General features: G+C 42.4%; 1 protein-coding gene and 2 long non-coding RNA genes across 4 annotated transcripts in view; 2 read left to right on the forward strand and 1 right to left on the reverse strand.

Moving 5' to 3' along the window:
- GABBR2 (gamma-aminobutyric acid type B receptor subunit 2) overlaps positions 1–26722 on the reverse strand; it is a 900562-nt gene that overhangs the window by 603419 nt on the left and 270421 nt on the right. The window lies entirely within an intron of this gene.
- Positions 6160–9583, forward strand: LOC120399196. Its single transcript, XR_005595024.1, has 3 exons — positions 6160–6471; positions 6607–6772; positions 9469–9583. It is a non-coding gene; the product is annotated as an uncharacterized LOC120399196 (long non-coding RNA).
- LOC120399197 lies at positions 14508–25753 on the forward strand. The gene is made up of 2 exons (XR_005595025.1): positions 14508–14674; positions 25546–25753. It is a non-coding gene; the product is annotated as an uncharacterized LOC120399197 (long non-coding RNA).

Here is a 26722-nt window from a genome sequence, read left to right on the forward strand (position 1 = left end):
ATAATGTTGCTGCAATGAAATTTCAACAGAAATGTTCTGACCAACTCTACTCACTACAGATTGTTCCTGGCTTGCTGTCAAAAGCTGTCAGCATTCCATTAGCACTGCTTGTTCAGCACCGCTCATCCAGCTAACACATGTTAAAACTACAGCTTGCTGTGCCTTGCTGTGTTAGCTAGCACATTTAAAAGAAAAAAAGCACGCAGCATTTTTCCTAGTGTGGACAAGCCCCTTCTGACTGATGAGGGCTAGAAAAAAATTTCCCCCAATGGGCAAGTTGTTTCATAATTGTGCACTACAGGATTTCTTGCACTTCCTTTGTTACTGGCCATTGTCAGAGGCAGGATGCTAGACAAGATAAATGTGACCAGGGACCCATTGGGGTCAATCGGCAGATGGGCTCATAGGATTTTATAGGGATTCCCTGTGTCTGTTATATGCGTAATAGTTCATTGAAGGGTGGTATGTCAGGATTCTATGGAGTGCCAGTAGCCTACTGGTCATTACAATCACTGTGAAATGTGTGTACGGATGATACTTAAGGAATTATTTATTTATGCTGAAAATTATGTTCTTAAGGTCTTGGTGTTAAGGCAGCTCAATGGGAGATGATGTACCTTGGAAATGTTCCTTTCAAGCAGGAGGTAGCAGACACCTATCTCCCTGTCTGGCCATTTGGATGTTATGTATTGCATGCCTCACAATGTATATCTATTTGCATACTGAGCCAGGTGCCACTCAAGAGACTACAAAATCTACAGGAAGGAGCCCTAATTCAAATTTTTCTCTGCTTTCCCTAGAGACGGCAGAGCTGGCTGTGTCTGATAGAGTGCTTGCATCATCCGCTTGTGCTGGGTCACCAAGCGCAGAACATACGCACCCGGAACCCGCCCTCGCCTCATGTCCCCTGCCCCCTAGTGGTCTCTGGAGCCCCCTCACACCCCAGCCTCCTGCCCCACACCCCTGAGTGGTCCCTGAAGCCCCCCTGGCCTCGTTTCCTGTGTCCCTGAGCAGCCCTTGGAACCCACCCTGGCCTCCTGGCCTCCCCATCCCATGTCCTTCAGAACCAGTCCTCAGAGCCCTCTTCAATCCTTAGGAGTGGACTTCAACTGGCTCTTCCAGGATCATCATTCACTGCAGTTACAAGTAGGGAATTTGGGGCCAGATTGGAGTAAAAGCCCTCAAATCTCTGCACTGGGACAAAATAACACTTTGTCATAGTTGGTACTGAAGCTGGCACACTCCAAAGAACTTCTGCAGCCTCTAGAAGTGCATTGTTGATATGCAGGGCTACTTTCCCAGGAGCAGACGACTGCAAGATAGCCACTAACTTATGGGTGTTCTCCTGCAGGGACTCCGTCTGAATGCCCAGTGAAGCAGCCATGGACTGTAAAAGGTCCTGATAGGACTTGAAATCCTCCGGTACTGGAGGAGAGGAAGAGCCAAGCACTGTTGAATTGTCCGGGGATGAAGAAGAGGCAGTTAACTGCACCACGGCTGGCTTTCTTGCCTGGACTGGTGGAGCTGGAAGGAGCAGCTCCATGGGCTCTGCACAGCGAAGGTTCACTGGATCCACAGTTTCCACCACCAATCTGTGACATTGCCTTAGGGCGACCTCTGATCCAGCGAGGGCCTTGGTGCCAAAGCAGACCACATGAACTGTTCAAGCAGGGGTGCTGCTTTAGATAAAGGTATCTAGTCACCTGTGTCTGTTTCATGAACAATCTACACATTAAACACCACTCCTTGATATGGGCCTCACCCAAGTATGGCCTCACCCAAGCACAGCTTGTGGGGAACCCTCCCCCACATGATGGATGATGTTTAAACTCCAGAGAGGGCATCACAGGGGACTACTTAACTAACAACAACTAACACTAATCTAACTTACACTAAGGGTACTACTAACTATATACAACTAGAAAAAAGACACTAAACTAGTGAGAGGTTCTGAGGGTAAGACTACACAGAGTTCCGACTCCAGCTACAGGAGGTAAAGAAGGAACTGAGGGGAGTTGGGATGGTGCTGCTATATATAACCTGGGGAGGGGCTATGGACAAGAGGCATGAGTGCTGCCTTCGATGAGTACTGTTAGGTAAAGTTCTCTGACTCCAGTGTGCTGGATGCTCGAACACCTAAGTGGAATACATGGCTGTATCTACTAAAAAAAGTATCCTTTTCTGAATGATTATTGAGAATGGATGATTAAAGGTGATTCTATGTGTGCTGAACTGGCCTCATATAAAGCAACAGGTTACTTGTGGGCAATTAAAAACAATATTTACTCAGGAATTAAAAAATAAAGGTTTACGAATTTAGATAATGAGAATTCAGGACCCTTTCTTTGCCAACCAAGGTGGCTAAACAAAACCACCAGAGTATTAAGGAAAAGTACTATACCAATGCCTAAAAGCAAGGTCTGTCTAGGTTAAATTGCCACGAAAAACCTCCAGCAGATATGCCAGTGACTATCATCATTACAAATATTTCTGCTATGAAATTGTGATGCAGCAGTTTCTGCACTAAGAAATGCCCAGAACTAGTACAACTTGATGTTGCTTTCATCTGTTTTGGGAACTGTAGAGTTTAACAAAATACAAAAGCAAGTAAACTACACTCATTTTATACTCCTATTAAAACTACTAATAAAAGTTATGGATCAGACAGGTACATTCAGAAGATCCAAAACAAAGTTATTTATCAAGTGCTAAAATATTGTAAGTAAACTATATGGTTTATAATTCACAGATTTGAAGTGGTATAGAAAATCTCATCCAGCATTTTATTTTACAAAAACAAATTATAAAATGGAAAATAACCTTACATCTTAAAAATACAAACTCTCTAATGTGATTGACAAGGCAGAATACAGCTTATGCTGTTTCTCACTGTGTCATTTTCCCCAAAGACAGTAGCTAATTGTTGCCTGAGTAACTCTCAGTGTGTTTTTCTCAATATGCATGCCTGGAAGGTCATTTCAGTGGTTACTATTAAATTAATAAGTGTTCCTTTATGTCTGTATTTGATTTTAAGTAGAATATTTGCCCCTGGTCTTTGAATGCATGCATGCTGGGTAGAAAGCATTAACTTGCATTGACATTCTCTACACCATTTAAGATTATGTACACTTCAATTAGATCTCTCAACCATTGTTTCCAGTTGTTGCCATCATCCTAGTTCCTAAGGGCTGATATATGCTGTCTTTAGACGCTGTTACCTTTTTAATTTGTCACTAAATTCACAGTACTGTTCACTCTGATCTTGTCTGTACCCTAAACATTTCCTGTACATCTGCTGATGTGGCCAATAGTTTTGAGCAGGTATGCATCATATTTTCTAAAATTTGAAACTGAATTTAGGTTAAACATTGAATTGGAACACTGTGTTTTCATATGTAATAACATAACTGTAGTTTGTTCTTTTATGGACAGTGTGTGTATCATTCCTCACTCTTTGGTGCTGATAAAGAAAAGTGCTTCAGCGTATGCTTAACTTTAAGCACGTGAGAGTTACATTGACTTGAAAGGAATTACTCACATGCTTAAAATTAAGCACATGCATAAGAGGTTAGTATGGCCAATTACTTTTGCAAGGTTATTTTCAAACACAATCTTTCCAAGTTCAATCCCGTGTGTATAACTTTTCTCTAAAGTGGTTACCAGTTGAAATCACTTGCCCTTTCTCCATCTTCCTCCTTGTCTGACCCAAAAGCTTTTATGAACTATCCTTTATTTTTATACCATAATTCTTGCTGAAATATTCTCTCCAAGTTTTTAACTTACATCTTCCAAACCTAGAGCATGGACCATAGAGATTTCATTACAATACTGTTTCACCTTTTGTACTGACCGTTTATGGACTTTAGCCATTATCTTGGTTTCTACCACTCAGAGTAATTGTTCCATCTACTCTCTTTTCAGAAGTATGACCAAAAAAAAGGCACTGGTGTCCCAACTGCCTGTCAACATTTTACTCATGCCTGAGCATATTATATATACCCAATACTGTGGAAATTGGAGTGAAGTGTGGATATACCTATTATGCCCTAAAGACTGCACACATTTTTGCTTCCATTTCTGTTGGCACAAATCCCATAAATCAATGAAGGGATATCCCCTCAAATGGTTGTGTGTGTCAAATTACAATGTATGATTGCAACGGTGTCACCATCAAGCTATGATGAAACCCCTAGTTATGCTCATTGGAGTGAGAACAGGAGGTACAGAGCAATGGAAATAGCTGTGATTGATAGTGGAAAGTCTGTTTTGCAATCCATGTGCCAGAAAATATACATGTGGACACATTTGAGGATTTCACCAAAACACCCTCATTACAAAATCAGAGTGGGCATCTGTGTGTGAAGACCATGGCTAGAAGGTAAACAAAAAGAAAACTGAAATTATACAAGTAAGGAAGGTGGAAGAAAAGCTGTTGATTGAAGTTTCAGGCAAGAAACTGAAGAAAAAAGAATTTTTATACTTGGGAAGTACACTTAGTGCCATGACAGAGAGATCTGGAGAACTGAAAAGAAGAAACGAATGTGCATGGGCAGCAGGGAAAAAATGTGGCAGGAGTATTGTGGGACTGGCAACTAAGTAAGAAACTCAAAAGGGAAGTGTATGCTGTGTGAGTCCCTACCTGCTCTATGGTTTGGAAACAGTGGGTCTTATGGAGGAGGAGATACAGGAAGTTGGAAAATAATATACCAAGGAGAATGGCAGGCAAGCAGATAGTAGACAGAGTGCACATGGAAGAAATTATGGTAAAGAAAAACTTGAGATTCTCAGTGATAGACGGGCTGGACAGCACACTCTTAAGGTGGAATGGACATGTGATAAGACTGGGAAAAGAACATCCAGCAAAGAAACCAAGAAAGGACATGGAAGCCTGAGGATACAATGGAAAGACTCTGTCAAGAGAAGTTAGAAGAGAAAAAAACTGGAACTCCAAGACCAAATACTCATGTCATGGACCAGAAGGAGTGGCAAAGAATTGTGGGCATCTCCGAGACTGTGTAAATGGGAAAAAGAATCAAGAAGTGAAGTGAGTGGCTTTCATTACAACATTAATGCCTTTTCTCCAGGAACTAGATTTTAGTTCATGCTAACATGCTATTTCACAGAACTTAGTAGCTCCTTTCAAGTTAAACTCACACCAGTTTTATTAAGCCAAAACAATAAATACAAAAGTAAAATATTGTGGCAATACTCCAGAATAATTAATATCTGATTTATAATCAAAGGGAAATTTGAAATAGCCTTGTGTGTGTTAAGAAACTATCATGTAGACACAAACAGGATATGGATAACAGAAGCTGATCTATTCAAAGGTCTGGAATTTTAAAGAACCAATTCTATACAATCCTCATTCTAAGGCAAGAATACATATCACGGGACACATTAAAAACCTAGATTAATATATTATGGATCTCTAAGACAAATACAATGTGATTAACTAGCATCATTGTCTGTTTGATAATCAGAAGTTTATTCAAAGAGATCCTTTGAAATTACATGATTTAGTGTACTGACTAAAGAGAAAATAGAATAGGCTATTTTATTTTATTTATACAAAGTGCTGCTGGTAAAATGAGCATACATCTTAAAATTTGTGACTCCTAATTTATCTGGCCTCTTGGTGAGAGAAAAGGAGGTAAACCATGAATGACAGGTTAGACTGGTTCTGTAACTCAATATATTAGCAGTAACAATTAATATTGTAAAGAAATGAGTCTGGAACTCTTAATTTGGTGAGATTTCTTTGCTTAAAGTATCTTTTTGTCAAGTTTTATTTTGCTTAAGCCCATGCTGAAGCTCTGGCAGGACTCACAAACAAGGCATTTTCCCACCTATCTTGCCTGTGGGACTCAATCTGGTCAGTGCATGTGTTCAAAGCACACCTAACCCACACAAAGGGCAGAGGTGATGGTCCCCTGCCCCCCAAACAGGCACACTTTGTACTCAAGAGCCTAGAGGACCTACCAAGAAGGTGGGAGACCCTGGGTTTAAATCTCCCTTTTTGTCTTTTCATACCTTTCCCATCAACATTTGTTATTAATGTTATTGTGACATCTTAGGAATTTTCACATACTTTCTACAGTTGAGCTCACAATTAGAGTAAATTCTTAGGCCCAATTATCACAACAGACCACACTTACCAGTACAGTTTGGTTGCTATGTGCAATTCCATAATCCAGCTAACCACTCAGCTATGCCAGCTTTATGGTTGCTTTGCTTCATGAGGTTGGTGCAAAGCAGCCAGATTGTACCAGCAAATCTGGCCCATGGTGTTTAAGATATTTAGAGTCCATAGCCAAAACAACAGAGTTTGTGGCTGTACCAGCACCAATATATACCACTTTGAAGATTCAATCAACCACAGTAGACTAATATCCATCAGAGACATCTACCAGACAGAAACTACACATTGTGGAGTTGACACACACTAGCTTGCACAGGGGCATAGTTAAGGTCTCTGAGTTACCTTAATTGTGCATATTTATTTCATACTTTTCAAACAGTTTATTTAAATTTTAATATAGTATAGTATAGTAAAATTTTACATAATTTTAAAGTTTCCTATGATATGATATTTTTTCCCTTTAGTTCTGTAGCCAGCAGTCCAGAGTACCCACAGAGAGCACTCGGCATGACCATACACTTTGAGGCTTTTTGTTTTGCACTTCAACTTCCAGGTTGTGTTAACACACCTCCATGTAGCCTTAAGGACAGAAGACTTGATACAACAGAAGCTCACCAAAGATGGTCACAGGTAAGAGAATGAAAGGAAGAGATGCTGCAAGTAAGTGCTCAAAATTCACAAAATTTGGCATCCCAGATGATTTGCTTTGCCCAGTCCTAAGGCTAACTTTAATAAAGATATTTAAAATAAAGGCAAGGGGCTACATCTCCAACACCCTTCTGGCTGTTTTAGGCTTCTCTGCCAGTACAAAGCAGCCAGAAATCCTACAGATCTGGCATTCTGAGCATCCTTTGTTTGGCCTAGAGGTGGTGCAGGTGGCATGGGTGAGGAATAGAGGCTATTGACAGTATACTGTGACACTCAGCTAACCCCAGTTTCCATAATGGTCCCTTTGGTTTGTGGCAGCTGGATATAATTTAGAACAGCCCGGAGGCAGCTAGGTAAAGATGGCAGAGGAATGTAAGAATCAAAAGCCACCTAGCCATTTTCACTGGAAGATAACTCAAGGTAAATGGGGGAGAACAATATTTTTCCATGTTAGCAAAGAGTACATATCAACTTGGATATTGTGACAGCTTTCTGTACTTACTTATTGTGTTTACTATCTGAGTACATAGAAGCTATAAATACATATCGGCTAAATTTTCAATGCCTAGGTCTTGCACCTAGTGCCCCAACAAAATCCCATATTTGCATATGCTTTTAGCTTAATTGTGTCCATAAATAACCATCTGCACATGCAATTACCTGATTTGTATGCATAGATACAGCCTGTGGTGAGCACATCAATTGTGCACATTTTTGAAGTTACATCTTCTGGGAATCGTATACTGTCTTTATATCTTTTTAGATGATAGTTTGAAAAAAAAACTCTGAACCAACTCTTACTCTCTGTTACTAAGTAATACATAGTTATAGAATACACTGTGACATCTCCAAAGAAGAAAGCAGTCTATCAATTAATTGCTTATCTTTTTAATGCCCTGAATATGTATTTAAATTATATGTGTGCCATTTTCTAGAAGAGATTAAGAGAAAGTTAAACCTAAAAAAAACCCAGTAAAGGTCACTTGTAAAAATATTAAAATAAAGGAAATTCAGACTTTAAGGCTAAAAATACAGAGTAATACACATCTTTAATTCATTCTGTTCTGCTTCTTGACTGAATGAATAGGGCACAGAGCAATGCATTATCAAATCAAACTCTGGCCCCATAACAAGAAGTTACTGGATGAGTATCTTCACTAAATCTCCAAAGAGAGTGGGCAGATTTAACTTCCCAAATCTTAATTAGCTTATGCAATTAATGTATTGTATTTGCATGCTCAAACACCCAATTAGATGTTGTTATTTAGATGTTTATTCATTTTGGGTCTTCTTTCATGAAAAAGTACCTGATTCACACAGAATTTTAGTACATGTCCACACAAATAGTCACATTTCTCCCTTCTTTTTTTTTTTTTTTTGTTTTTAAACTGGGAGCAGATGTGTCAGGAGAAACTAACATTCAATAGATAAGCACAATAACTTTAGATTTCAGCTGAAATGATCAGTGATGAAATTGGTCATCATTTCAATTATCTTTGTTACACTTCAGGGTTGACACTCTAGTGAGATGAGTGGGAGAAATTCACGCTGCTTTCAAAACTATAGTTTCAGGTTGCCCATAGACTTAGTGCTGCCAAAGGGGTGAAGGTTTGTATCTTGTTTAAATGAGGAACAAAAGTCAAGGGATGAAGTTCTGTATTGGATATTTCCTGGGATACTAAATGTTAGCCTGATTTCATGCTGAGTGTGGTATAAATGCCTAGACCAGTGGACCCAAACTTTTCCATTGTGCCCCCATTACCAGTAATGGAATCTGTCCATGTCCTTCCTCCATTACTGCACAGCCAAGGCTTCCTCAGCAGAGGAACTTGGGCTGTAGGTGGAGCTGTGGGGGCAGAATTGGGGATGGGAGAGGAGAGGGGGCTACATGTGGAACAGGCCTGGTAGGGGACAGGGAATGAGGGCAGAGCTGAGATGGGGGCAGAGCAGGGCCCGGAGTGGAGCTGTGGCTGGGGAAGGAGCTGGGCTCGGGGCAGAGCGGGGATGGAGCAAAGCTGCAGGTGGGAGCAGAGCTGGGCTGGGGGCAAAGCAGGGGGCAGAGTGGAGCTGCAGCTGGGGGCAGGGGTGGCATCCACTCCCATCGCTTATGCCCCTGAGCGTTCCTCCGTGCCCCCTGGGGGGGGATGCCCCACAGTTTGGGGACCACTGGCCTAGACAGAAGACAGGAGAGTGGTCTATCTGACCCATACATGTTCTTATTGGAGTATTTGGTTTTATGAGGAGGATGGATGGGTACAGATCTGTATACTATTTTGGTGCAGACAGTGGGAGTTCTGTAGCTATTACTAGTAAGGAAGATGTGGGAGGATGGGTTTTGTTTTGAGGCTGGGGTCTGTAATGGTATATGCATTAACCTGTCGTGGTTTAGTGCAATCCACAGTTAGTACTAAAAATTTCTGCATTTTTTGCATGGTTTCAAGCTTAATTCTTTAATAACAACACCACCTGATATTAAATATTTTGGGTTACATTCTCTGGCCTGTGCTATCCCCTTTACACTGCCAGAAATAGGCTATGAATCTCCCTGAGGATACAGAGTTGACAGCCAACTCCTCCATTCTGCCCTGCAGTTCCCAGCATAGGGGGAATGCTAAGGGTGGGAAAAGGCTATAGCTGGAACCTGCTGCACTCTTAGCAGTTCATCTCTTACTCCTCAGGCTACCTTAATCTATGCTGAGATGCAGGCCAATACAGAACTGGTGCCAGAATCAGAATATTGCAAATGACTCCCTTACAGGCTCATATTCCACTGCATCAAGTGGAAACTAGAGGCAAATGTGAGTCCAAACCTTTCTTTATTTACTTGAAAGTACAAGAGAAATTGTAAATTACAAAAATTGTGTTAACCCTTTTGCTATAGAATGGAAAATATTAGCTATGTTACAACCAAAACTTTCTCAGGTTAAGCATTTATCTCAGTAAATTGGATTTCTCCAAAAACTAACCACAGACAGTCTCACACAAAAGAGAAGACGTCATGAATCATGTATTTCAGGGTTTACAACTGTTACATACATTGCTATAAAGCCATTAATGCCTGCAGACAAGTCCTATCGTTCAGGGCTCACGGCTGTTACAGCTCTATCAGTCAGCAGGCCATGCTCTTAACTGATATTAATCACAGATTTCGGGGTTCACAGCTGCTATAAACTGTGATAGCAAGTTGATGGAGCTGGTAACAATTTATTCCACTTAGAAACAAATGCTGCCATATTCGCATTGCTTATAATTACCAAGGATCCTTTTGCCAATGGTTCTGTTGCTTACAGTCATCTGGGACTCAAGGAAGGATTCATGACACTTAGTAACCCAATGCCTTCCGTGGTGCCTAACAACAGAGAGTACCTTTGACTATGGTAACAGTGCATGCAAATATTGCTGATATGCTGGTAAGATTCATAATAATAGTCAGGCGCCTGATAATTCCTGCAGCTGTTAAAACATTAGTCAATGCTTAGAAACAGTGCTTCTATATCAATTATGTTTATAAAGTCTGATAAGTGACATTTCTAATGTCTGAAGACATTAGAGAACATTAAAGAAATGGTCTCTGACTGACTTTTTAATCATTTAGTGTAAACCCAAATAAATAAAACTATTTATATGCACAAACACTCTTTAAGATCATGCTAATAAGATGACTGTATTTTGAAAATTATTGATAAAGTTGTTTGAATTATAAGTTAAAAAATATTTTGAGCCTTTAAAAAAATTGAAACTGCTAATTTTCTAATACCTAAAATTAATAAAACAATGTCAGATTTGTTCCAAACTCTCAAAAACAAAATTAAATTCTGCCTTAGTAATTATGGGAAATAAGTCTTAAACTTTTTTATTGTTAAAGTAAAGCAAATAGGGTGGGGTGAAGCTCAAAATCAGACTTATAATGAAAACAGAGTAACAAGTCTAAGTATGGAGCCCCTAATGTGGATCTATAACTTACCATCTTTGTACTCAAAGAGTAAGTACTGTAGTATTGGGGTAGGATACACTGTATTTTTCATACATAACAAAAAGGGTGAATCCCTGCTGTCATAAACAGATAGTTAAGGGTTAATGTCTCTTTTACCTGTAAAGGGTTAAGAAGCTCAGTAAACCTGGCTGACACCTGACCAGAGGACCAATAAGGGGACAAGATACTTTCAAATCTTGGTGGAGGGAAGTCTTTTGTTTGTGCTCTTTGTTTGGGGGTTGTTCGCTCTTGGGACTAAGAGGACCAGACATCAATCCAGGCTCTCCAAATCTTTCTGAATCAGTCTCTCATGTTTCAAACTTGTAAGTAATAGCCAGGCAAGGTGTGTGAGTCTTATTTTTGTTTTCTCAACTTGTAAATGTTCCTTTTTGCTGAGAGGATTTTATCTCTGTGTGCTGTAACTTTGAACCTAAGGCTAGAGGGGTTTCCTCTGGGCTATATGAATCTGATTACCCTGTAAAGTATTTTCCATCCTGATTTTACAGAGATAATTTTTACCTTTCTTTCTTTAATTAAAAGCTTTCTTTTTAAGAACCTGATTGATTTTTTCCTTGTGTTAAGATCCAAGAGGATTGGATCTGGACTCACCAGGAATTGGTGGGGGAAGAGAGGGGGGATGGTTAAATTCTCCTTGTGTTAAGATCCAAGGGGTTGGATCGGTGTTCACCAGGAACTTGGTGAAAAAAGCCTCTCAAGGCTGCCCAGAGAGGGGAAGGTTTTGGGGGGACAGAAAGTGATCCAGACACTGAAATTTCTGGATGGTGGCAGTGTTACCAGATCTAAGCTAGTAATTAAGCTTAGAAGTGTCCATGCAGGTCCCCACATCTGTACCTTAAAGTTCAGATTGGGGGAGGAACCTTGACACCTGCTTTAAGTGCAAAATTCAGCCTTAACTATGGCTGGTCAAAAATTGAATAGTTTTCTCTCAAAAAAGCGATTTAGTCAAGATTAAAATGTTTAAGGTGCAGATCTTGCTAACATGATCCACGCCTTTGCAGCAATCCAATAATGGGGTGACAATGTGCTGTGCGTGAGGCTATACACATCAACCCGAAAACTTAAGCTGGAGTTCTGTACTGATCTGTACTGGCTGCCTATGGGTTTATATATTGAATTTAAGGTGTTGGTTTTGGTCTTTAAGCACTCAGTGACCAGGGACCTTCCTAGTAGACAAACCTCTTCTCCCCTCATGTCATGCTGCCATTATTGTGATCAACAACTGATTGCTGGATGCTCATTGATTTGAAAGGGGGTTGGATTAGGGGGCTGGCAGTAGTGTTTGTTGTGAGAGGACCTCAGCTCCAGAACAAGCTCCTCTCCAAGTCCAAAACACTACAAGTCTATTGACCTTCAGGGCAGGAGGCAAGATTTGTTGGGTGAAGGGTAGATTTGTGTTCTGTGAGCTGTTTGTTTTTGTAACTTATGCCAGGGCACCCAGATCCATGGACAGGTGTCCCCTTCTTATTTTTATGTATACCTAACTAAATAATAAATACTATATCCTAGTTTTGTCAATACTTGCTTTACAATTATGCTAAGAAAGCTACTTTGATTAGGTCTGACAAAACACAACAAAAACCAAACCCGCCCCCCACGTGATTGTACTTTCCCCAAGTCATCCAAATGTTCAGTTTTAATTACAATATTCAAATTTAAGTCTGACTCTTAATGGATTCTTTGTATATCCTAACAGTGGTCAGTGAAGACAGCAGAAATTATGAGGGAAAAATTAAGGACTTTAATGCTAATAAATTACAGTACCCAATTAGAGGACCCAGTTATTTGAATTTTTTTTTAATTGGACCAAATCAAATGGTCCATGTGTAAAATACTCTCTAGTGAAGGAAAGAACAGCACAAGGCCTTAGGCTATAATCTGTTAGCATTCTGTACACATCCCACAAAAGTGAAAGGCAAGATATGCCCCAAGTTTTTTCAAATTGCCTTCTAAGTGCAACTAAGAAGCAATCGGTATCTTAATAACAGCAGATCCAGCTGCTATTGTAGTTGTAAAATAAAAGGCTGAGAAGGAAGAAAGATGGTTAATGATCCTATTTTTAAATGCCAGAGGTGTACTTAGATAATACAGTGATAGGGACCACAAAAGCAATGAAAAATAGGAATAGAGATAATACTAATCAGAGAAGCGAGTGCCACTATATTTAAAGATAATAGTACCCACACCTGATACATATATTACAGGAGAATAATGTTAGAATAACTTAAGCTGTCCTGAGGTTATCTGAAATATCTTGCAGTCAGTAACTTTATCACAATCTAGTTTTATAGGTAATATAAGTCTTAAAACTAGATTTTAAATTAGTTTTTACAGCAGAGGTTGGTCTTCTCTGAACCAAAGGGCCATGTGTGAATTACTGAGATCCCTACCATTGAAGGAACCATAACCAAGCCTGCTGCTAAGACTCTTCTAAATGAAGGAACATGTGATTACTCTTATTTTAGATGCTATTTGGGGGATCTGGACAAAAACTGACTGCAGTTTCAGAAGCAGATTAGCCTCAAAAGAGATGGAGTATGTTTATGCTAAACTACACCAGAATCTGGCAAAATGGTTAGATGTGGGGCATTCCTGAAGTCTGAACCCAAAGGTGACATAAGTGACAGAAACTATCATATCAATGTGCTCCTTCTCATTGGGTTAATGGGATGTGACACTGGAACTGAGGAAATGCCACTGAATCATCTCAGATTACAGCTCGGAATCAGTAAGAGAAATATGTTCTGAAGGCAGATCAAAATCTCAGCATGGCTTCCGCAAAATGCTTCCTTTGAGCCAAAACACCTAGAGTGAAGACTGATTGGTACTGAAAGACTGGACATTTAGCAGGACCCAGAGAGAGAAAAATCAGAAGTCTTGCCTATAGTAATAGGCTTTCAATTAGCTTTCAATCCAGCAAAGGAGTTTGGTGGTGATGCTCGCAAATAAAATAAACAAACAAACAAAAAAACCCACCTCACCACTGTTTACAGTATTGCCAACTTTAAGCATTCAGAAATCATGATTACACTTCCCTCCAAATATGAGGATTTATAAAAATACATTTGGGGTTCCTTTTGCTTGTCCTCCATTTTTTAGCATCTAGGGTTCATATTTGTAAGTTGCTGTCTTCAACCGTAAGAGCTAGAAATGTAATTTTTGTAATGAAAGATGAGACTCTTGTATAATTGTATGACTCCTGCAGCTGGGTCATTAAACATAAAATCTGGGCATCTCTTCTATGAGTCTGGCACCACACCCTATATCATCATCACTCAGCAGATGAGTTCTTGCCACAGTTCTATAAACAGGGCAGTTTCCACCCCTGAGAGCTATTTCAAGCTATCTGTATAGCCCACACACATTTAATGTAGTGCTCTGTCCCCCTGTAGCGGTAGGTGCACCACATATAAAGGTTAAAGATGTTGTTGCTAGATATCCTTTCAGCTCAGGCACAGAGGCTCATGCTCTAAGATCCCCAGCGCCCAGGTTTGATTCCTCACTACTCACAATGCACTCAGGGCCTGATATAACTAAGGGTGGTTGTAGCAAGGAAGCATGGCCTCCCTCAGAGGTGGACACAGAGGGAACGCCACAAGCTACCTAGTGGGTGGAGCCAGGAGGACCACGCCCTGCATGCAGGAAGCAGAACGGCAGGACAGGAAGGGGAAGTATAAAAGGTCAGTCCAGCAGCTCAATTGGGAGAGAGCTACTGAGGGAGACAGATACATCTTCCCTGCTGCTGCTGGAGCAGGATGCTGAGGAGAACTGAGACTGCCCAGAAGAGTCTGCACAAGCCTCCAGAGAACCCTGCAACTACTGATGCTGAGGAGCCGCTATTACTACCCTTGGCCATATATCCTGGGAAGACTGAAGATGACCCCTGGACACAGGTACCCCCAAGGGTGAGAGTAGGAAGAAGCCCAGGGAAACTAGACAACAGTCTGGTTAGGAGCAGGCCTGATGTGGTCAATGTCACATGTAGCTGAATAAAATGGCGAAGGCAGTAGTTAGCTTTGCTTAGTAGAGGCCTGTGACTATGCAGTGTTGTTGTAGCAGTGTTGGTCCCAAGGAATTAGAGATACAAGGTGCGTGAGGTAATATCTTTATTGGACCAACTTCTGTTGGTGGGAGATTTTGAGCTACAGAGAGCTCTTCTTCAGGTCTGGGAAAGGTATTTAGAGTGTCACAGCTAAACAAAAGGTGAAACACATTGTTTAGCATAAGTAGTTAACACTTTTCAAGGGACCATTTAAGGTGAAGTGGCCTGTTAACACCTCCCCAGTCATAAGGGGGAAGGGAAGGGAAGGGAGACGGCAGCTAGGTGGGTTGTTTGTGGGGTACAGACTGTTGTAATAAGCCATAAATCCAGTGTCTCCATTCAGTCTATGATTGTTTGCATCTAGCAAAGTTATGAATTTAAGTTCCCAGGCTCATCTTTTGAAAGCATTGTGCAGGTTTCTATTCAGGATGAGGACTCATTGGGCTCAATGGGTAGTGATCAATGGCTCCATGTCTAGTTGGCAGCCCAAGGGTCTGTCCTGGGGCCGGTTTTGTTCAATATCATCATTAATGATCTGGAGGATGGTATGGTCTGCACTCTCAGCAAGTTTGCAGATGACACTAAACTGGGAGGAGTGGTAAATATGCTGGAGGGAGTAGAGATAGGATACAGAGGGACCCAGACAAATTAGAGCAGGGGTCTCAAACACGCAGCCCATGCGGTAATTTTCTGCAGCCCGCGAGCTCCTTTCCCTCCCAGCCGCCCCCCCCCCCCCGCCCTCCCTCAGCATTTACCTAGACCGGCTCCATCCTGACGCGCACCGGGGGAAGGGTAGCCTCCCTACCTGCCTGCCCCTGTGACGCTCCGGGAAGCGGCTGGAACGTGGGGAAGGCACAGGGGTGTGTGTGTTGCTCTTGCTTCAGGCAGCGCCCTCAGCAGCTCCCGTTGGCCGTGGTTCCCCATTCCTGGACAATGGGAAATGCTGGGGGCAGTGTCTGAAGCAACAGAAACACAGAGATCCCTGTGCCCCTCCTCCCCCAGGTTTCGACTGCTTCCCGGAGTGGTGCGGGAGCGGGGCAGGGCAGGCCTGCAGGCAGGGAGCCTGCCCTGCCCCCAGTGTGCGCCAAGCCAGAGTCCGCCCCCCGAACCCTTCCTGCAGGTGAACCCCCTGCCCTGACCCCCTTCCATACCCCACACCCCTCCTGCACCCTGACCCCCTGCCACTCCCTGCATCCCTCCTGCACCCTGTACCCCAACCCCCTGCCCTGAACCCCCTGCCACACCCCGCACCTCTCCTGCACCCCAACCCACTGCCCTGAGCCCCCTGGCAAACCCCTCCTGCACCCCAACCACCTGTCCTGAGCACCCTGCTGCACCCTGCACCATGACTCCCTGCCCTTAACCCCCACCACACCCCACACCACTCCTTCACCCCCTGGGGGCAGGAAGAGGGGGAGTTGGGGTGGGGATTTCAGGGAAGGGGTGGGAAGAGGCAGGGCAGGGCCTCATGGAAGGGGTGGAGTGGGGGCGGGGCTGAGGAGGGCAGGGGGGGAGTGTCAGTAACGAGGCCCTTGGGCCAATGTACTAGTTCTCATGTGGCCCTTGTGGTCATTTGAGTTTGAGACCCCTGAATTAGAGGATTCTTGGGCCAAAAGAAATCTGAGGTTCAACAAGGACAAGTGCAGAGTCCTGCACTTAGGACGGAAGAATCCCATGCACTGCTACAGACTAGGAATCAAGTGGCTAGGCAGCAGTTCTGCAGAAAAAGACCTGGGATTACAGTGGATGAGAAGCTGGATATGAGTCAACAATATGCCCTTGTTGCCAAGAAGGCTAACAGCATTTTGGCCTATATAAGTAGCAGCATTGCCAGCAGATCGAGGGACATGATCATTCACCTCTATTGGTGAGGCCTCATCTGGAGTACTGTGTCCAGTTTTGGGCCCCACACTAGAAGAAGGATGTGGAAAAATTGGAAAGAGTCCAGTGTAGGGCAACAAAAATGATTAGAGCACATGACTTATAAGGAGAGGTTGAAGGAACTGGGATTATTTATTCTGCAGAAGAGAAGAATGAGGGGGGATTTGATAGCTGCTTTCAACTACCTGAAAGGGGGTTCCAAAGAGGATGGATCTAGACTGTTCTCAGTGGTACTTGATGACAGAACAAGGAGTAATGGTCTCAAGTTGCAGTGGGGGAGGTTTAGATTGGATATTAGGAAAAACTTTTTCACTAGGAGGGTGGTGAAGCACTGGAATGGGTTACCTAGGGAGGTGGTAGAATCTCCTTCCTTAGAGGTTTTTAAGGTCAGGCTTGACAAAGCCCTGGCTGGGATGATTTAGTTGGGGATTGGCCCTGCTTTGAGCAGGGGGCTGGACTAGATGACCTCCTCAGGTCCCTTCCAACCCTGATATTCTATTATTCTATGACTGATAGGTCAGGTATAGAGTGATCAATTTGTGAAAAGTGTTCACCCACAGGTGATAGGGTGTTTTTTGTCTTTTATCGTCTTCCCGTGTGAGTTCATTCAAAAGCATAGTGATTGTCTGGTTTCACCCACATAGTGCACTGGATGAGGTACACCACGTGTTGTGATAGGCATGTGTAGGATCTATACATCTTGAAAGGTGTGTTGTGGGGGTGTTAATCATTATAGCAGTGGAGCTATGTCTGTAGGCTTTGCTGCTGTTGTTCTGGCAGAGTCTGGTGTTGCTTTAAGTTGGTGTGTCCTAGAGTGTGGGGAGCTTGCTTCTGATGCTGAGCTTGCAGAGGTTGGGGGAAGGGAGGATTTGTTTGAAGGCCGGAAGAGGGGATTCGGGAAAGATTTCTTTCAGGATGGGGTCCCATTGAGTATGGGTTGTGGTATGGGTGCCAGTGTGAGGTGGAAGGTGACAACTAGAGGTCTGCAGTTGGAGGGGGTTTTATTTCTGTACTGAAGCAGGTTCTCTCATGGTATTTGTGTGGCCTGTTGCATGATGTGAGCTATGATTGTAATAGGACGAGATTGTTTTCCATCCTCATGGGTGAGGGAAGGGAAGACATGCATGTGTACCTTAAGACTGCAGAATGCATCATTTCTTTACAAAATCGTCAAAGTTATGTCAGGTGCAGGGCATCAGGTATGTAGCACAAAGGACATTGTCAGCAATGAAGTGACATATGAAAGGATTCTAATGGTTAAGTGAAAGTATAGGTTAAGATGGTATCCTGTGAATAAGTATAAGGGAACTGTAAAAGATTGTGAAGTGGTTATTAAATTGTATATGGTATTCTTTCAGGGGAGTTGATTAAGGTTATGCCTACATTTATGGTGGCATGTAGAGTATATACACTACACACATGCCTGACATAGGTATAAATAACAGTGTTGATAGCGAGACACTGTATAGGTGAGAGGAGCAGAGACAAACCATAACTTCAGGGTGCATACCCTGCCTGGGCTCTCTAAACACCCATACAGTCCCTCCCATATCTGCACTGCTATTTTTAGTCCAAACTAAACAGGCGAGTGTTCAGAGGCAGTGGTGTTGGCACATTCCCTCAAACAATCCAGGCAAGCATAAAGTGATTGCTCAGAAGCAATATGCACTGTAATCCTTCCAGACTACATATCTACACAAGCAAAGAAGTGAACATATATTTAACCCCCAAAGACTTACCAGGCTGCCACACACTAGCTTTGGTAAAGCTCAACAAATTGAGACCATTTGGCATGCATCACATCAATAGTTTGAGCTCTAGCTTTGTTTATTTATTCAACAAACAACTTTTTGAATAATTGCTATTTTTTCCAGGGTTTATATCTCCACAACCACTAGCTCAAATTACCCCAAATTTGTGTCACTAACCCTGCACTCTAGCAACTAATTTCAAAAGGAATCTGATTAAGCATGTCAATTTTAGAGGATTTTAAAAGGTCAACCTTTAAATAGAAGTTGTGAAACAATCTTAACTATAGTGGCACTGCTGAATCACTATACAAATAATACAACCTTTAATTTTAAGATGTATGGCATAAAGGTGAACTGAAATCCCCTCATTAACAAGACTGGTAATCATATGATTTTGATTTGCTTAATCTCCTCTGTATCCTCCATACAGATTTTACAATTTTTATATGATCTTGCTCAGGTTGAGTGAACCGGTTGATTTTGCAGAGAAAGTTTGGCTGTTATAGAAATGTTTTATCTCAAACTACTCTTAGGTCTGAAAGCTTGGTAAAGTTTTTTTTAAAGAGTGTTGTACCAGTCAGCCAGAAATATAAGTGCTGAAACACTGCAAGAAATTATATTTTCCATGACTAATGTATCCAATGGCCAGCCCTAACATCTAGGTCAGGTGTCGGCAACCTATGGCATGCATGTCAAAGGTGGCACACGAGCTGATTTTGCCTGGCACGCGGCTGCCAGCCAGGGTCCCGGCCGCAGGCCCCACTCAGCCTGCTGCCGGCTGAGTGAACGGAACCCCAGGCCAGCAGGAGGCTGAGCAGAGCCAGCGGCCAGGACTCCAGACCGGTGGCAGGCGCGCCCCCCGGCTCCCCCTTCACCACACTCGGGTTCTGCAGCTCCCAGGAGTGTGAGCCACCAGGGCGTGGGGACCTGAGCCTGCTGCGGTGGTGGCTCACACTCCCAGAAGCTGGAGAGCCGGAGCATGGCGAGGGGGGGAAGCTGGGGGGCACATGGGGACCGCTGCTCACATGCATCCTCTGCAGGAGCCCCCCTGGGGGGGGCACCGGGCTGCAGCCTGGGCAGGTGCGCCCCCCGGCACCCCCCACTGCGCTCGGGTTCTGCGGCGCCCAGGAGTGTGAGCCGCCGTCGCTGCCCCTCCCGCAGCTCCCCCACCTCCCACTGCCTCAGCACTCCACATGGAGTTTTGCCTCCACGTGAAGCCAGCGTCTGACCGGCATGGGCATGGTAAGGGGAGTCTCGGGGGGCAGTCAGGTAGCAGGGGGAGAGTTGGATGGGTCGGGAGTTCTGGGGGTCCTGTCAGGGGGTGGGGGGTGCTTGGATGGGGTATGGGAGTCCCCAGCGGTCTGTCTGGGGGCGGTGTGTGTGGATAAGGGTTGGGGCAAGTCAGGGGACAGGTAGGGGGTAGGGTCCTGGGGGCAGTTAGGGTGGGGTTCAGGAGAGGGCAGTCAGGGGACAAGGAGCAGAGAAGCTTAGGTACGGGGTAGGGTTCTGGGGGGCAGTTAGGGGCAGGGGTCCCAGGAGGGGGCAGTCAGGGGACAAGGAGCGGGGGGGGCAGTTGGGGGGCAGTCTGATGGGGGCAGTCAGGGTGGGAGGGAGTGGATGGGGGTGGGGCTAGGGCAGGGCTCTCCCCTCTTCTTTGATTGTTGAAATATGGTAACCCTAGGTGAGGGGGGAACTAGGGGGTGCATGGGGGCTGGTGCTTGCATACATCCACTGCAGCCTGCAGGAGCCCCCAGGAGGGCACCGGGCTACAGCCTGGGCAGGAGGGGGCACAGCTGCTCCCTGCTAGTGGTGCTGCCGCCTTTGCAGGGCTGCTGACCCCCTACACCACGCCAGCTCTTCCATGGTGTCCCTAGCCTCTGTTCATCAGAGGATGGAGAAGGATGGCAGGAGAGAGATCACTTGATTATTGCCTGTTAGGTTCACTCTCTCTGGGGCACCTGGCATTGGCCACTGTCGGTAGACAGATACTGGGCTAGATGGACCTTTGGTCTGACCCAGTACGGCCGTTCTTATGTTCTTATGGCTGGGGATCGCTGCTGCTGCCGCAAGCGGGACACTCTGGCTCTCCGGTGCCTTCGGAAGGCGGCTCCTCCCTGCGGAGCTGCTGCAGCGGCCCAAGCCCAGCAAAGCCAGAGAGTGGACTCGAGGTGGGGGACACCGGGGTGGGCTGGAGAGGGCTTGCGGGGGGGGAGGGGTTGTGCACCCTCCAGGGGAGTTCAGGGGGTGGGGAGGGGGGAACCTGGTCTGGGGAGCAGCCCCTGGGCACGGATGGCCCCTGAGCAGGCTGGCTCCTGGGGGGGTCTATAAAGGCTCATTGGGATTTGCCCCTCAATGAACTGATGTGTGCGGGGGGGGGGTGTGTGTGGAAGTTTTGCCTAGGGCGCAAAATATACTTGCACTGGCCCTGCCCCAGGGGGTGCGTGCACCCCAGGTTAAGAACCACTGCACTAAATTGATAAGATCTGCATTTTAATTTAATTTTAAATGAAGCTTCTTAAACATTTTAAAAAAACTTGTTTAGATTACATACAATAGTTTATAGACTTATAGAGAGAGATCTTCTAAAAACGTTAAAATGTATTACCGGCACGTGACACCTTAAATTAGAGTGAATAAATGAAAACTCGGCACACCACTTCTGAAAGGTTGCTGACCCCTGATCTAGATAGAAAGTGAAGGGTGATTGCTATTCCAACCTATGAACTGTGTCCCAGCCCCACTCCAACCCCTACTTAATGCTAAGCATTAAATCTAGTTACTTGTCTTTGTGTATGTGAGGAGAAAACTTCTGTCTTTATTTTAATTTAACCATTACAAATTAATAAACTATGTAAAGACAGTTGTAACTGCAGGATAAAAACTGAACAATACGCTAAGTAAACACTTATGTTTTGTCAAATGACTGCATTCTGTAACTGATGCTATATGAAAGTTTGAGAATATTTTCCATTGTCCTCCTTGCTCTTTTTACAATTCCTTTTCTACTTTATACATTTCTTGTACTTAAATATTTGAATTTTCCCTTTTTCAAAATAAGAAATTATATGCAAATGACTTGCCAAATGTTAAGTTTTGAGATTTAAATGACACCAGTGTCAGGAAACAGTTTACAGTTGCCACTATGACCTTATGTTCTTTCATTTCTGTGTGAAGGAAGAATTATAGATTCTGTTGAGTTCTATGAAACTTTTTCTTCAAATCTGGAGTTCTATACTGGGTACATACAGGGGCTAGAATATTTATGCAGTAGTTTTAATTTGTCTATATACATTTATTGCCTTTCTCAGTCATTCAACAATAAACTCTTCAGTATCTAGGTTTTCTTCCTGTGTAAATGAATATTTCAAGCTACTTGTAAAAGAATAGCCTTTTTAGCCATTGATACAACATAAACAACGAAGCATGCTGTGTTCATGCTGAACATAAGAGGCTTAGACACTAAGCCACATCATTGTAAAAACACTGGCTGAAAAACTGTTGTGATACACGTCACGAAGTTATTCCAATGTCAGACTGATATTATATGATTAATTAGAAGGCACTTTTGTATTTTAGCAAGGCAAGGGCATCTCTCGTAGGCTATGTCTACACTATGGATCTTAGAGCTGTAGCAATAGAGCAGTTCCGCTATATCGTCACACCCCTGACCAACAAAAATGTTACCGGCAAAAGTGGTAATGTAGACAAAGCCTTAGTTTGGTGAGCAGCAGATCAGCAAACTAATGTGTTTGTAGATTTAAAAATAAATTGAAAAAAGACAGTCTGTATACCCCATTTGGAGCAGTATACGAGGACAATGCTGTGAGCAGATGCTAATCCAAGGGTCCCTAATGACTAATAAATGATTTCTCCTTTTTTAACTGAACATAAATAATAGATATAGTGAAAAAGGAATTGTATGTCAAAGTTCTGCGGAGGCTTTTTTGTTGGTGGTTTTTTGGTTAGCCTTCCGTTTTCCTGTCCTAGTTTCTTTTTAATCAAAGAAACAAGGAATATTCATATCAATATTTTAGTAATGCTTTTATGTAGTCACAGAAAGCCTGCTCAGATTTTTTTCATCAAAACAACCAAATTTCTGTTTCTTTACAGAAGAAATTACCTTACATAACTGGGCATACACAATAGGTTTCTGAAAATACTACAAAGTGTTTTTTCTTTAAATTTTATGTAGTGTAAGGGAAATTTCAAATATTTGGAATTAACATGCATAGTTTACTCTATGTGCCTGCAGATATAGGTTGGCATTTGCTACATTACAGTATCTGTAATATCCCACTGAGTTGCCATAAGGACTGCATAGGATTTAATGTCAACTGAGGCCAAGAGTAAATGGAACAATGACTTCAATGAAAAACAGCAAAAATAAAAAACATAATGATTCAAGAACAAACTGTTGTGTTACAGTTTTATAACGGCCACCAGTAGGGCTGCCTTTTACAAAATTACATTTTTTTAAGTGTGTGTGTGTGTGTGTTATATCTATATCTATATCCCCTATATATATATTTGACAAATTCATTCACACTAAAATTAGCAAACAAAATCTGTTTAGTAGCAGTTAAGCTGAGGCAGGACACACTCAGTTCCACCCAAAACCTTATTTCCATTCTTTTCAGAGAAAAGACTTTTGCATTCCTTTCTCCCTTCATACAGCCTACTGAACCATCAATTAGAGGTAGGTGAAATGTTGCAGATTAACCTTGGCCTCCCCCCCGCATACAGATTCATGTCAATTGCAGCTAAGTATTTTGGTAAAACAATTAGGAAGTGTCAAAATGAACTGTTTCATCATTATGTTTTCATTTTTTTGGAGGAGGTGGTGGTGTCAGTGCCCCTTATACCAAATAGCCCACTTGTTAGGCACTCACCTAGGATATGGGAGACCCAGGCTTAACCCCTTAGAGCAGAAATTTGAACTTAGCTCTCCTATAGCCTGGATGAGGGCTCCAACTACCTGGCTACTGGGTATTCTAGGATGAGGTTGTCTCAATCTCTCCTATAGAAGCTGTTCCACTCTGTATCCAGTTATTAAAAATTGATTGGGAGAAAAAGAACCTAAGAGAAACACTGATTTTATCGCCTAATGGTTAGGGCAGTCACTTAGAATAACGGAGATGCTAGTTCAAGACCCTCTGCCTAAATGGTCTTTTAAATCTGATTCTTGTAGGTGGTTGCCCTAATTGCTGGGCAAAAGGGGTGGTAACACTAACCTCTTTGTGGTTTAGTGAATCTAGTATTTCATTTCATTTTTTTAAATAAAACAAAAAAAGGTTAAAGATGTTCAAAATAAAGCATTTCATTTCAGGCGGAACAAAACTGTTTGTTTGATCCAAAATCTATTTCTGACTTCTTGATTCACCAACAATTTTGAAAAATTTCAGCATTGGGATGACCCAAAACCTTTTTTTTTTTTTTGGAAATGCAGAGAACTGAAATCAGTTAAAATAATAATCCTTAAACAAACATTTAAATTATCAAAATGATATAAAAATCTAATTCTGTAAAGCCTAGATATACCTTAATATAAATATCAACAAATCAGCATATCTGACTGTCACACATTTCATGCATTTGGGAAGTTATTCTGCCTTAGGACTCTGAGATCAGTTAAGATTTTGTGTAGGAGTGCAAGCTGGATGTAGTTGATATATATACACACACACACACACACATACTGCTCTTTGGTATTTATTAGTGATGTAAGTCCAAGCCTTAAGAGCGTGCTATCAATAGCTACTGCATTAGCATAATAAATACCTGAAGAAATTATTTGTAGATGGTTGGCACACTTAGGGATCAATAATGCAAACACTTGAAAACTTGCTTGACCATTTTATGTGTTCAAAAGGACTACATGTGTGCTTATGTGCTATCCTGGATCGTGTCAGAATGTTCAGCCCTTTGCAGGACTGTACCCTAAATGTGGTAGTGATCTTTTTAAAAAAATAGATAAAACAATTGTGCAATTGCTATCTTGTTAAGCCTTAGTCACACTCATGCATTTCTGATTGTAAAAGTGGAATTTCACAGAAGTAACTGACCGGAACTCGATCTTGTATGCCTAATTTCAATCCATAGTAAAACAGTACAATATTTTTAGAGTAATTTTGTAGGTATCTAAAGTACCAAAACATGACTACTAAAAGTGGGTTTATACAAAATCCATCATGCCAGAATTTTTATACAAGAGTGCAAAATTAATGGTTGAAAATGTAGTTAGTATGACATTCAGACTGAAGTGCCTGTCTCGCGGAATCTTACTTTATACAACCCCCTATTTCGAACATTCATATGAATAGCAAAGTGGCTTAAAGATTTAGTATGTTATGGATAAAGGGTTTCTCCTGCTGGGGTGAAAAGGCAACAGGGAAGGAAATCATTAAAATAAGAATCCCTTGATGAAGAAAGTATCTATGAGCCAACCTCTGGCAGGCAGGCTGATTGTAGGTAAGTGTGGGCAGTTTGTGACATCAGGGGGCAGGAAGTTCTGTAATGTTGAATATAGCCTTTTCTCTGTTTTATTAGGGGCAGAGCCTTGATTTATAGAATGTGGGAGATGTGGGGGGGGGGACTGAAACGGTTTGATATTATCCAAATTAATACACCCTAAATCAGGCTACACTCTGCTACAGTTCCAGCCCACTGAGGATGATAGAATTTCATTACACAACCAGTGTTTTTGTTCTATGTCCTTCCTGGCTGAAGACAAGTGGGGAAGTACTGGATCCTCTCAGAGTGGAAATTCAGTGCCCCTTAGAGTGTGGGCCGCCTACTGCTTTAAAGAAAACATCAATGAGGCCTTTGCTCAGAAGCCATTCTTTTGATATTGCCAACTAAAATCACTTTTTGAAAATAGGATCTAGATGGATCTGAAAATATTACTGGGAATGAATTGATGAGATGGTCTAATCTCCTCCCATAATGGATGAAGATCAGGTATCCATGCTGTTAATATTAGGTCTCTGCATTTTATTCAATTGATCATAAGGTGTTGACTCACTTACAAGCCTTTGCAGGAGAGAACATTGCTGCTCTTTAGCTGCTTCATTCTTTAATCTCATCTCCACAGGTATTTGAGAAATTGCTTCTCTTCTCAAAGAACTCAAGTGTGGAACTAGACTACTGAAATGTACTCTACACATCGTTACTTCATTAGAATGATTTGGAGACTGAAGCTGATCCAGAATGCAACAGCTTGCTTATTGATACCAGTGCTCTGGGATCTACACTGTCTCCAGTTGGAATTTAAGTTGTTGACCTGTAAATCATCAAATGCCTATGTGAGACCATCTCTTCCTGTGACATATGTAGCCAGCACTTGAGCTGAATCTCTTATTAAGGAGGGGGAAGCTGGCAAGGTTCTCTCTATGAAGGACTATGGAATTTGCTTCGCCCCCCTTTGTCCAAAATAGTCTAAATCTGGTAAGCCTCCAGGCACAAATGACAAAGCCACTATTCAGTAGGGTTTTTAGAGAAGGTGAGAATACAGCCCCACAATGTGAGGTGTAAGGGATTTTTTCTCATGGATGGATGGCTTAGCAGAGTGGAGTTATTTCTGTTTGAATTTGAGGGGAGGGGTGTTAAATGCTGCTGAGGGTATTTTGTAGTTGCAAAATTGTAAATCTCTTGTAGAGGCATCTTTTTGCAGTATCTAAACAAAATAATGACATTAAGTCTTAGGAAGGGTGTCTAGTGCATTGTTGCATGCATCAGTGTGTCCAGTCTGTTTAAATATCTTCAATAATATTTGGAAGAAGGAAGAAAGTAAACCTTAATAAAACTTGCAGATGATATTGACACAAGGACGTAATGCAAAAACACCTATTGAAGTTAGTAATATGGGAAAGAAAAAGTTGAAGGTTCTCTCCATGCACACACTCCACACACTAATTAATGGATTAGTAATTCACTAATAGAAAATATTCATTTCAGAATGAGAGCAAATGTAAAGTTTGTAGCAAAACATTTCAGGTAGCTATGAGTAAGGGAAAAGATGTGTTTGGAGTTGTAGTATGCAGTGTTGTTGTTGTAGCCATGTCAGTCCCAGGATATTAGAGAGGCAAGGTGAGTGTGTTAATCTTTTATTGGACCAACTTCTGTTGGTGAAAGAGACAAGCTTTCAAGCTAAGACAGATCTGGAAAGAAGAGCTCTGTGTAAGCTTGACAGCTTGTCTTTCTCACCAACAGAAGTTGGTCCAACAAAAGATTAATTCACCCACCTGGTCTCTGGCATTGCCATTTCAACC

Source organism: Mauremys reevesii, linkage group 2, assembly GCF_016161935.1.
Source record: "Mauremys reevesii isolate NIE-2019 linkage group 2, ASM1616193v1, whole genome shotgun sequence".
Classification (NCBI taxonomy): domain Eukaryota; kingdom Metazoa; phylum Chordata; order Testudines; family Geoemydidae; genus Mauremys; species Mauremys reevesii.